Below are 12,218 nucleotides of genomic sequence, written 5' to 3'. Positions count from 1 at the left end.
AATGAAGGGAGTTCCAGGATTTTGACAGAGACAGTTAAGTAATCACATAAAGATGTGCAAGTCAGGCTGCTGTGCGACTTGATAAAGAAGTCGGAAGTGGTGGGTTCCCACGACACTGCTGCCCCCTCTGCTTGATTAATTCCGACTTTTGAGCTGTTAGCTCAGGGTAGCCTGTTTCTGATGAACTGGCTAACATGTTATGTATAAGGCCAGAAGTCACACAACACCATGTTACATCGGCGCCGCCTCGTGCTCCCACGAGGAGCTCGAACAGTTCATACACTTCACTAACACCTTCCAGCCCAACCTTAAGTTTACCTGGACCATCTCTAACACCTCTCTCCCCTTCCTGGACCTCTCTGTCTCCATATCGGGCAACCACCTAGAAACCGATATTCATTTCAAGCCCACCGACTCCCACAGCTACCTAGAATACTCCTCCTCCCACCCACCTTCCTGCAAAAATGCTATCCCCTATTCCCAATTCCTTCGCCTCCGCCGCATCTGCTCCCAGGATGAGGCATTCCACTCCCGTACATCTCAGTTGTCCTCGTTTTTCAAGGACCGTAACTTCCCCTCCTCGGTGGTCGAGAACGCCCTCAACCGTGTCTCCCACATCTCCCGCACCTCATCCCTCACACCCCGTCCACGCAATAAGAACCAAAAAAGAATCCCCCTCGTCCTCACGTACCACCCCACCAACCTCCGGATCCAACGCATCATCCTCCGACACTTCCGCCATCTGCAATCCGACCCCACCACCAAAGACATCTTTCCCTCCCCACCTTTATCTGCTTTCCGGAGGGACAACTCTCTCCGTGACTCCCTTGTCCGCTCCACACTCCCCTCCAGCTCCACCACACCCGGCACTTTTCCCTGCAACCGCAGGAAGTGCTACACCTGCCCCCATACCTCCTCCCTCACCCCCATCCCAGGCCCCAAGAAGACTTTCCACATCAAGCAGATGTTCACCTGCACATCTGCCAATGTGGTATACTGCATCCGCTGTACCCGGTGTGGCTTCCTCTACATCGGGGAAACCAAGCGGAGACTCGGGGACCGCTTTGCAGAACACCTACGCTCGGTTCGCAATAAACAACTGCACCTCCCAGTCGCGAACCATTTCAACTCCCCCTACCGCATCCCAAAACCAGTCCAGCTCGTCCCTGCCTCCCTAACCTGTTCTTCCTCCCACCTATCCCCTCCTCCCACCTCAAGCCGCACCTCCATCTCCTACCGACCAACCTCATCCCACCCCCTTGACCTGTCCGTCCTCCCTGGACTGACCTATCCCCTTCCTAACTCCCTACCTACACTCACCTTTCCTGGCTCCATCCCCGCCTCTTCGACCTGTTTGTTTCCTCTCCACCTATCCTCTCCTCTATCCCTCTTCTATCCGCCTCCCACTCTCTCCCTATTTATTTCAAAACCCCCTTCCCCTCCCCCTTTTCTGATGAAGGGTCTAGGCCCGAAACGTCAGCCTCTCTGCTCCTATGATGCTGCTTGGCCTGCTGTGTTCATCCAGCCCTGCACCTTGTTGTCTCTACCATGTTACAGTCCAACAGGTTTATTTGAAATCACAAACTTTTGGAACGGACGAGCAGCGCTCCGACAGCTTGGGATTTCAAACAAACCTGTTGGACTATAACCTGGTGTTGTGTGACTGCTGGCCTTGTCCACCCCAGGTCAACACTGGAACCTCCACATCATATTATTTCTAGTCAGATGGAGAAATGTCATGCAAACAGTTAAAACATTCCTAACCCAAACCACATGACACAATTTCAACTCACTGTGGGTACAGATTAACTATTATTACTGTGTTGACACCAAATGCAATCCAATATTTAATCAGTAGTAGCTTTGGTTTATTCAGCACTAAGATACGTGTCCTCGTGGATATTTTCAAACACATTTAAATCCATCTCCTTGGCACGGATGGGTAAACGTTTGGCTTGTCTTTTCCTTCGCTCTGGGAACACAAATAATGCAGGAATGTGACAGACATTCTTTTCGAAGAATTGCAATCTATGAGCATCACAGGGAGACCCTGAATCTTGAGCCAAGTTACGTATGCTGTGAGACAGGATGCCCAATGAAAAGAATTAAATGAACATGGCAACAACTTTAGGTGGACCCATTAGCCTTGTTTAGCACAGATAAGGAATCCAATACTACTGGTAATCAGTGTTAGCAACACAATCTGCATTTTGGTAAAACAAACAAGGCCAGGACTTACACAGTTACAAGTAGGGCCTTGGGTAGTGTTGTAGAACAGAGAGACGTAGGGATTTAGATACATAATTCTTTAAAGCTTGCACCACATATAGAGAGGGTGGTTAAGAAGGTGTTTAGCACACTTGCCTTCATTGCTCAGACTTTTGGGTATAAATATTGGGATGTCACATTGAGGTTATACAGGATGTTGGTGAGGCCTCTTCTGGAGTACTGTGTCCAATTCTGGTTGCCCTGTTATAGGAAGGATATTATTAAGCTTAAGAGGGTTCAGAAGAAATTTACCAGGATGTTGCTGGGAATTGAGAGTTTGAGTTATAAAAATAGGCTGGATAGGTTGAGATTTTTTTCACTGGAGTATACAAGATTGAGGGGAGACATCATAGAGGTTCATAAAATCATGAAGGGCACAGATCAGGCGAATAGCAAGGGTCCTCTCCCTAGGGTGAGGGGAGTTCAAAAGTAGCAGGCATATTTTTAAGGTAAGAGGAGAAAGATTTAGAAAAGACATGTGGGCCAATGTTTTTACACAGAGAGTAGTTCATGTGTGGAATGAACTTCCAGAGGAAGTGGTGGATGCAGGTACAGTTACAACATTTGGAAGACATTTGGATAAGTTCATGAATAAGAAATGTTTGGAGGGATATGGGACAAGTGCAGGCAGGTGGGGCCAGTTTAGTGTGGGATTATGCTCGGCATGGACTGCTTGGACAATATGGCCTGTTTTTGTGCTGTATGACTCTATGACTCAATGACTCTTAACAGGGAAAATTTGGGTTTCGGATCATTTGCCTTGTACTAAATGTACCTTGTACCACAGAATGAGTTCAAATTGTTTGTCTGTTACTCAAAAGCATAATCATATTGTGAAACATGTTTTAATGTCTCATCCTGCTTTTGCATTTACCATCGTAGCTAATTCTAGTTTCTGTAGGGAGTGGAACATTTCAAAAAGATACCCAAACCACTGCTGGCGTGACAGCTTTGAAAGCCTGGTTATCTTTGTAGATGCAGCCTATAGTAGACTGGCAGTGGGAAAAAAAAGCTAATAAGATTTGAGTGCATAAGATTAGAAAATATAGCAATAATACTTGCTTTTTTTAATCGAGTCAAAGTGCATCCAAGCACGTTGTTGCACTGAATTGCTTTTGGTGCACAGCGAATGTTCTGGTTTTAATAGATAAAGGTTCTTACGATATTGGGATGAGTTTAGCTGGTGGCAGGTAAAATGTGCTGAGATCGCCCAGTGAATGTTGAAGTGGCTGATGTCAGGCAGGGCAACATTAAAGGAACTGGAATTGGCTGGAAGAGAGATTGAGAGGGAATCTGTTCCTGATCAATTATACACCCATCCACTGGAAACACATACATGAAGGTGAGGTGCAGGCAAAACTGGAATCAGGCTGTGAAATATGTTGATATCAGATCTCGACTGGATTAATTTTTCAAGTCTATCAGGATACCAACTGCTGCAGAGTGGTCAACACTGACAGGCAGCAATGTTAAGAGAGCTGTATTCTCCCAGTCCAGGTCAGTAGATCGGTGGCTATAGGATCAGTGGCCTCTGCCACGTTGTCAGTTGGAGTCAACATCTTCGAAAGGCTGGGCTGCTGCCAACCTGTTTGGTGAGAGTGATAAAAGGGACTAAGCCAACACCCCCAATCCCAAACCATGACCACTTCATGCAGCACCATCTCCAGTTAACCAATGGAACATAGAACATAGAACACAGAACGTAGAACATAGAACTGTACAGCACAGTACATACAGGTTCTTTGGCCCACGATGTTGTGTCGAACTTTTACCCTAAACCTAAGGTCTAACTAACCTCCACCCCTACCTTATACTATCATTCATATGGCTATCTAATGGCCACTTAAATGCCCCTAATGCGGCCGACTCCACTACCCTCTCCGGCAAAGCATTCCACGCCCCTACCACTCTCTGAGTAAAGACTGGAGTCTGGTGCTGACCTCTTGACCCTCCTATATTGTCCTTGTCTTGACTGCCTGTACCTGTGCTTCATAGTTTCTTCTCTCACCATCATTGTCAGTCATGCCTTTAGCCATTTCAGCCTTGGCAAATAGCTGGCAATGGGCTGTAATATCATAAAATCTCTACAGCTGAAGCGGGACACTTGGCCCAGTGAGTCCTCTGAAGAGCAACCAACAAGACCACCCCATAACCCTGCATTTCCAATGGCTAATGCACCTAGCCTTCACATCCCTGCATACTGTGGACAATTTAACATGGCCAATCCAGCTAACCTGCTCATCTTTGGACTATGGGAGGTAACCAGAGCACCTGGAGAAAACCCACACAAACACAGGGAGGACGTGGAAATTCCACACAGACAGTCACCTGAGGGTGGAATCAAACCCAGTCCCTGCCATTGTGAGGCAGTAATGCTAACCACTGAGCCACCATGCGGCCCCAATATCTTCTGACTTCTTCCCAAAGTCACAAAGTTTGCTGTCCTCCTGTCTCCCACTTCCCCTGTTGTCACCACGGGGTTAGCTTGGAGCACCCATTCTGTCAGCATCTGGAGCAGTAAAAAGCTGCAGACCCAGACAAACAGTGTACAACCAATCATTCTGACAACAGCTCATCGACCTGAAATGTCACCCGTTTCTCTCTCCACACATGCTACCGAACGGCTAAATATTTTCCACTTCCAGCCCAGTCTAGTTGGATTAGCACCATTCAGTACTGATTACAACTTGATACAAATTTCACCCCACACACTGAATATTTCAATCACTCCTATTACTGTTGACCATTTACTTTAGCTTCAGGCAATCCAGCTACTGACAGTGAGTCTCATCTGCCAAGCTGCTCTGCCAGAAAGCCCTGGATGGTCCTGGGATGGTGGGACTGTCCTATGAGAGATATTGGGCAAAACCGGCTTTTATCTTGCAGTGTTTTGAAGAATGAGAGGTGAAACTTACAAAATACCTACAGGGATAGAGAGGGTGGACACAGGTAAGATCTTTCCCCTGGACTGGGAATGTAAAACCTGGGAGAACAGTTTAAAAATGAGGAGTATGCCACTTAGGTCTGAAAGGAGCAGACTTTTTTTAAACTCAGACGGTTACCACAGAAGCATTTGGAGACTTTGATTATGTTTAAGGTAGAGATTGATGGATTTCTGATTATCAGTGGTGTACGGAGTTATGGGGATGGGCATCAAAGTGTTCAATCAGCCATGATTGTACTGAATGACAGTGCAGGCTTGATGGACTGAATGGCCTACTCCTGTTCCGACAAGCATCCACTCACTCCACCACCAATGCTTAGTAGCACGATTTGCAAGATGCACTACAGAAATTCACCCAAGATCCTTACGCAGCACCTTCTAAAACCACAACCACTTACATCTGGAAGGACAAGGGCAGCTTTACATGGGAGCACCACTCCCTGCAAATTCCCCTCCATGCCATTCACCATCCTGACCTATGATCAATGCTAAATCAAAACTAGATAATTTAATTATTTGTCATTGGGTAAGGATCAATACTGTGAGACACCTTCGAACCATCCTGCAAAAGCCATTACCTGAAAGACAAAATGGGCACTCAGCTTAACATGCCATCTGAGTATGGCATCTGCAACAGTGTAGCACTCCTTCAGTACTACACTGGTCTCTCAGCCTAGACTGTGTGTTCAAATCTCTGAGGAGGGTTGGCACCCACAAACTTCAGCCAATACTGATGCTCCAGGGTCTAGTTTCACTGCAGCACTGGTGGAGAATCTAAGGTTAGGCCAGCCCCTGTCTTCTCCTTGGCTGGTGACAATGGAATCACTAGCATGAGATGGCCATCAAAAACAGAAGTAAAAGAAAGTTTCATGAAAGAGAGAGCCAGCTGAATTCCTGCCTTCTCGTTGCTGCTAATTCAGCTGAATGATCCTGGGATATAGGTTCGTAGGAATTTTTAAAAAAATTTTCTTGGGGCATTGGTGTAGTTGGCTGAACCAGCATTTATTGCCTACCACTAGTAGCCCTTGGAGGTGAGTTGATTTCTTGAACTGCTATGGTCCATGGCCGAGAGGTTGACCCATAATGCAGTTAGGGAGGGAATTCCAGGATGTTGATCCAGTGTCACTGAAGGAATGGCGATACATTTCCAAGTCAAAATGGTGAGTGACTTGGAGGGGAACTTGTTTATGGTAGTTTTCTCATGTATCTGCTGCCATTGTCCTTCAGATGGTAGTGGTTGCGGGTTTAGAAGGTGTTGTTACTGCAGTGCACTTTGGAGATTGTACACACTGCTGCTATTGTGTATCCGTGGTGAAGGGGGTGAATGTTAAAGCTGGTGGATAGGGTGTCAAAGAAACCAGCTCCTTTCTCCTGATAATTTCTAGCCTCTTGAGTGTTGTTGAAGTTGCACTCTTGCAGGCAAGCGGAAAGCATTCCATTACACTCCCTAAATGTTGTCCAAATGTTGCAGAATACGGGCATGAATTACTTCATTATCTAATGAATGAGACCAAACTAAATTCAATCATCAGTGAATATCTTAACCTATGATGGAGAGAAGCTCACTGTTGGTACAGCTGTGTGTGGGAGCATGCTGTGATAGTTTGACTTCTGTGTCTCACTCTATTCCATACATGATTATGCTTCAGGAATGGATTGTTAGCTTTGAGACTCACAATGGTTTATGAAAGGTGCTATATAATTGTAAATTCTGTCCAGCTATAGGCAGTTTGGGGTTACTCTGGCTTAGACTTTTCTCTTCCTCCATTCCTCATCTGGCAGGGGGAGATTTCTCACCCCAATATACACTACCGAGATGGATTAAAAAAAAATTGCTATATTGAGGGGAGTCCCAGGTTTGAAGCCACTTTCATTATAATACACTTGCTGTACACTGGCATTGCTACATAAATCTACCCTTACATCTCACGGGGCTCCTTTCTGAGTTACCAAAAACATCAACCTCCTACAGTCTGATCTCAATTCCTGAATGTGTTCATCTGAAATGATTCAAGTCATCCATCAGTGTGCAACGTGGGCCGCTTTTCTTTCATTGGGCTGACATTTCTTTACCAAAGCACGCCAAAACAAAACTGAGTGTGCACTCATATCAGGGCGACAGTATCTCTGACAGCCTGCAGCAACCAGAGAACATTGTCACACACTTCACCATTTGTCACACAATTTGCTGCTGCTTTTAGTCAAACCCGCACTTAATCCAATAACATGCAATCCACATGACATTTGATCCTTGTCGCACATTCTAATAATGAGATGTAGCTCAATAGAAGCGAATATTTTGGACATTCATTTCAGTTTAGTTGACAATCTCTTTACGGTAAATATGTGTTCCTTTAGCCTTTCTTGACATTCCTTAAAAACAGTTAGGATTTGGTGATTTGCCCATCTGGCTGGACTCCCAGGATCTATCCTGTAAACTTCAGGTCATCAAAAACTTTGCTGCTTGTGTCTCAAAGCACAGCAAACCTCATTCCCCTATCACCCCGGTGTTTACCGACATACATTGCCTCTCAGTTAGTAATACCTTTATTTTCACCTTCTCTCAAATCCCTTCGTGGGCTAACCTTCCCTATCTCTGTCATGTTCTCCAGCCCTACAAACCTCTGAAATATCTGCACTTTGCTAGATTTGGTCTCTTCAGCATCCTCGATTTCAATTGCTTTATCACTGAATGGCTGAATCTTCGGTTAACAAGACTCCAAAGTCAGAAATTTTATCTCTTACATCCCTCCACCTCACTTTCCTCCTTTAAGATTCATCATATATTTGACCACACATTTGGTCATCTGTCCTAATTCCTCTTCATACGGCTCGTTGTCATATATGATGTACCTATGCAGTGCCTTGGAATGTTTTATTAAATTAAAATTAAATGTTAGTTGTTTTCATTATTTCTCAAAAGTCCTCCGCTTCCCCTGCTCCCTGTATCTTTAGAAATCCATCTGCAGATTGGATTTTAGTCAATGCTGCTAGCCTGGCTTGGCTCAGTTCCTCTGCTTTCCCACACATGATTCTTTCTTCTTTGTAAAGTGCCTTGAGAGATTGCCCACCTTAAAGCAGCTAAATAAATACAAACTGTTACTGTTCTTTGCAACCAAGTCCAGTGACTCTAAATAGCAACATTCACATTTATAGTAATTGTGAAAAAAAAGCCAGGTGGGAATGAGGAAAGCTGTTTTTAACTCAATCAGTTGTTTCAATCTGGCATGCATGGCCTGAGTAGATGGGGAGAAATGAAGAGGGTAGCCAGTAAAATGCAGACCTACATTCACTTTTTGCATTTACAGAGTTCTCCCTTGAGGCTTTTTCCTGCTTGTTGATGATCCATATTTTCTTCTTGATTCTCTTCTTACGTCTAGACCTGTGATTACAGATGCACAAATGAAACATTTGCTTATGTCTGGTTCCATAGCCAGTGCATTTACTGGGGCAGGTCACCAGAGGCTATAGCTTGAGAAGTGTCACTTCACATCAAGCATGGTGACTCAGTGGTCACACTGCTGCCTCAGTGTCAGGAACCCAGTTTTGATTCTAGCCTTGGGTGACTGTCTTCCATGCGTCTGCGTGGGTTTCCTCTGGGTGCTCCGAGACCTGAACTCTCTAAATGCAATTTAAACATTAACTTTATTTTAATTAAGAGCTCTCATCTCACTGGGGAGACTTCAGGCTAATTGCATCCAAAAATCTGCTCTGAAAATTCTACTCACAGTTTGACAGAGATGACAAACTCCGCACTATCAGCTGTTTCAATGCTACATTCTAAAACAATCAACAACATTGAAATGGAAAGGTCAAAGTGCCGTATCTCCAATTATTAAGAGATCTTTCCAAAAATTCTAAGATTTCTAACTTCATACCTGCATTGTTGCCAAAACTAATTAGTTATTCCATGCACAATACCTTATCTCTGTAAGGTTGTGTTGAAATCCACTCTTTTGTTTTTGAGATGTAATGTTCACAAACATTCTAGCACACATGGGCAAAAGCCATCTTCACTGGAGGAAGTAAAAATATGTTTCAAAGGCAAATGGACAAGTACTTAAGGGAAATAATGTAGGTCAATGGGGATAAAGCAGGTGAGTAGGATTAATTGAGAAGACTCAGCACCAAACATAAAATGTTCTGTGCTACACAATTCTACCTCTAAATGTTCCTTTGGATATTAAGAAACAATGTCTTGCATGCATTTTAATTTCTGTGATTGTTCAGTCCTGGTCATTGTTTGTTCTAGTAATGAAAGTTTTAGCAGCAAAGACTTGTCATTTCTGTAATGTCTCAATACATTTATTTCTCAAATATCCCAAAGGCAATTAACAATCAATGATTTTGCAGTTGCAATTAATTATTATAAAGACCACTGATAGTCATGTTGGACAAAGCAAGGTCCAACAAACACTAAGAAGATGATGAATTGATTTCTCAGTGGTGATGAGTAAGAAATAGGTTAAATGTCTGGGAATCTTGAGCATACACACAAATCTGTGGGGAATCAGAGAGACCTCATTTTAATGTCTCGTCTCAAGAATGGGAGATGTGAGTATACAGCTCTCCCTCTGTACCGCATTTGAGTCTCAGCCTTGATTATGTGCTCAAGTTCTGAAATGGGAACAAGGTCAAACTGACTTTATTGCCATACGTTGCTTTAATTTCTCACTAATCTCTGACTGTTCAGATCTCATAGCAAGCAGTCTCAATTCAACCTTGTTGGATTCATTCAAATAAGGTTCATATTTGGTTGCATCACTGTAAAATAAAATTTTAGCAAATAAGATTGCCCTTATCACAGGGTAATAACTAGCAATAATAACTTATATTTGAATAGCACTCTTACATAATTAAATGCCTCAAGGCGCTTCCCAGGAAAATTTGAGAATAAAATATGGCACCAAGCCATATTAGGATGCTGGGTCAGATGATCAAAAGCTTGGTCAAAGGATTATGTTTTAAAAATTGGAGATGCACAAGTGGTTGGAATTGAAGGAAGGCAGATAAATTTGGGGATTGTGGAGTTGGAGGAGATTACAGAGACAGGGAGGGTGAGGCCATGGGGAAATTTGAAAACAATGATCAGGATTGTAAAATCAACATGTTGTTCGACCAGGAGCCAATATAGATTAATGTAAAAAAGCATTATTCATATCTAAAAGAGAAATAAACAAAATGAATCAAGTTTAAATAATCTTTAATCCTGCTTGGGGCATATTTTAAACAAAAGCAGGTAACAATTTTTTTTAAATACACCTCATTGAGTTTCTGCTCACTGTCAGCTGAATTCAAACTGAATCATAGTTATTCACAACAACCTCTGGACTTGAATAGTTAACATCAGCAAGGCCCATTGACTCATTTGTTCCAGAGAGCCTGGGTTCACATGAATCACATATAGATTCAGGTGATAGATCAGATCTTCTACGCAGCAAGATTAGATACCACAGAGTGAAGATAGTGAAATGTGAGTCAGCCTGGATCTGCTACTTATTTCACAGAACAATTAAAAAATGTGGCCCAATAAGAACATAAGAACTAGTATCAGGAGTAGGCAATTTAACCTCTTGAGCCTGTTCTGCCATTTGATACAATCATGGCTGGTCTCATCTCGGCCTCAACTCCACACTTCTGTCTGCTCCCCATAACCTTTCAAACCATTACTAATTAAAAATCTGTCCACCTCCTCCTTAGGTTTACTCAATGTCCCAGCATCCACCACACTCTGGGGTAGTGAATTTCACAGATTCACAACCCTTTGGGAGAAGTAACTTGTCCTCATCCCTGTTTATCCTAAAATTATGGCCTCTTGGTCCAGACTGCCTCACATGCTTTCTATGTCTACTTCGTCAATCCGCTTTAACATCTGACATTACTCGATTAGTCCTCTCAATTCTTCTTAACTCCAAGAGTATAAGCCTAAACTGCTCAGTCTCTCTTCATAAGACAAACCCCTCTTCTCTGGAATCAATCTAGTGAAACTCCTCTGAACTGTCTCCAATGCAACTACAACCTTCCTCAAGTAAGGGGACCAAAATTGTGTGCAATACTCCAGGTGTGGTCTCATTAATGCCTTGAACAGTGGCAATAACACTTCCCTACTTTTATACTCTACTCCTTTAGTAATAATTGCCAAAATTCCATCTGCCTGAACAGGCTGAACTGGTTAAAAAAAAACTAGGTTAACAAGGGAGCACAATTATTTCCTGGTTTAAGCCTCCTATGTGCACTTACAGTAAACCAGCTCAGAGGCATTTACATTTGCAGTATGCCAGACTTTGATACACACTGGAATCCAAACACTGGACAGAATTTAATCGAGCCATCACAGAGAGAAGCCAAGACCACTAAATTGCACTGAATGCTGTTTGTCAGTCTCCAAATAATTGGAGAACCTCTCACAATTGATTCTGAGGAAGGACATTCTGTAAACAGTGTTAAGTCTGACTGTGTGATATGTCAATAAGACGTAGTACATCACAGCAAATGATGCAATGTCACATGATCTTGTTTTCTCTTGCAGTCTTGTAGCAAGGTGAAGTCACAGTAAGATGTTCTTTTCAATGAAATGAACATTTTCCTTACCTCAGAAAGTTATGTAAATATCCCTTTGAAGTACAAAAAGACCAAGAATATTACAGGAAAGGGACAAAGCACACAACTCAACATCTTATGATCCCAGCTGATGTTACTCTCTCAACAAGTCAGATCTCAGACTGAAACAAAAGCAGAAGTTGTTGGAAAAGCTCAGCAGGTCTGGCAGTATCTGTGAAGAGAAATCAGAGTTAATGTTTTGGGTCCGGTGACCTTTCCTCAGAATCAAACCTGGTTTGATAAATCTTTTTAACGAGGTGGTCTCTCATTGAAACAGGCATATAACATTGCAGAGATAGTAGGAACTGCCAATGCTGTAGAATCTGAGATAACAAGGTGTAGAGCTGGATGAACACAGCAGGCCAAGCAGCATCAGAGGAGCAGGAAGGCTGACGTTTCAGGTCGA

General features: G+C 43.3%; 1 protein-coding gene across 1 annotated transcript in view; it reads right to left on the bottom strand.

Moving 5' to 3' along the window:
* The window catches only part of sema4ba (sema domain, immunoglobulin domain (Ig), transmembrane domain (TM) and short cytoplasmic domain, (semaphorin) 4Ba), a 480,563-nt gene that overhangs the window by 467,507 nt on the left and 838 nt on the right, over positions 1–12,218 (bottom strand). The window lies entirely within an intron of this gene.

This window comes from Rhincodon typus, chromosome 33 (assembly GCF_021869965.1).
Source record: "Rhincodon typus isolate 14 chromosome 33, sRhiTyp1.1, whole genome shotgun sequence".
NCBI classification, from domain to species: Eukaryota; Metazoa; Chordata; class Chondrichthyes; order Orectolobiformes; family Rhincodontidae; genus Rhincodon; species Rhincodon typus.
Note: the sequence above shows the minus strand (reverse complement) of the source record. Positions and strands in the feature narration are given on the sequence as shown.